The sequence below is a fragment of the Portunus trituberculatus genome, chromosome 34, assembly GCF_017591435.1.
Source record: "Portunus trituberculatus isolate SZX2019 chromosome 34, ASM1759143v1, whole genome shotgun sequence".
In the NCBI taxonomy this organism is placed as follows: Eukaryota; Metazoa; Arthropoda; class Malacostraca; order Decapoda; family Portunidae; genus Portunus; species Portunus trituberculatus.
In genome coordinates this window covers 6,416,817-6,417,975 of record NC_059288.1, presented here as the reverse complement: position 1 = coordinate 6,417,975, position 1,159 = coordinate 6,416,817, and positions in this window count along the sequence as shown.

Genomic DNA, 1,159 nt, shown 5'->3' with positions numbered 1-1,159 from the left:
TGTTAATGTGTTTCTCCGGTGACAGAGTGTTTTGCACGGTTACTCCTAAGTCTTTCTCCTCATTGCTCTCTTCAATTTTCTCATCACCCAGTCTGTAATCCCTGTTTGGTCTGTATCTACTTCTTCCCATTTTCATAACATGGCTCTTGTTTATATTGAATTCCATCTGCTACTCTTTACTCCACTCATATATTTTATCAAGATCTTCCTGTAACTTTTTACAATCTTCCACATTCTTTACTCTCCTCATAATTTTAGTATCGTCCACGAACATATTCATGTAACTGTCAATTCCTACTGGCATATCATTGTGTGTGTGTATGTGTGTGTGTGTGTGTGTGTGTGTGTGTGTGTGTGTGTGTGTGTGTGTGTGTGTGTGTGTGTGTGTGTGTGTGTGTGTGTGCCAGCCTGATATATTTTTAGATAGACATTTTATTCTTATTTCCGCTTGTTACTGTGACATTCCCAGTGCCATACCAATAATTCAGGTGCTCAGCATGCATAAAAGGATAACCAAAACAACACTCACGAGATTAAAGGCAAACAAATATGAAGGAGTTTATCACACTAGGATTCTTTTGACCTGTGTATAATCATCCTAATCATCCTTATTCCTGCTTGTCTCCTGTTACTGAAGGCAATAAAATGCTCCTACACTATAAGCTGTCTTTCCCAATAACCTACCATGGAAAAATGAACCTTAATTGCAGTAAAATAAAGTTAATGGTATGAATATTGACATGAAAATGAAAATGATAATGAAATAGTAATCATTTTAAGTGGTCTAACAGTTTTAACGCCTTCAGTACCTTCCACATTGCTTCTCTTTTCTATTTGGTGATTTTATACAGCTTCAGAAACTCATGTGGGGATTAAAATAGTGAAAACTGTGCCCATTAATCTTCTGACCTCCATAGATCCCTCCTAATGTCAATAAAATGGTCTAATCATACACAAATCTCAAGGTAAAAGTGTGTCCCAGTATTGAAGGGATTAAAATAGTGAAAACTGTGGCCATTAATCGTCTGACCTCCATTGACCCTTGCTAGTGTTAATAAAATGGTTTAATCGTACACAAATCTCAAGGTAAAAGAGTGTCCCAGTACTGAAAGGGTTAAAAGTTTAGTGTATCTTAGGTAAGGTAAAGTAAAAAAAAAAA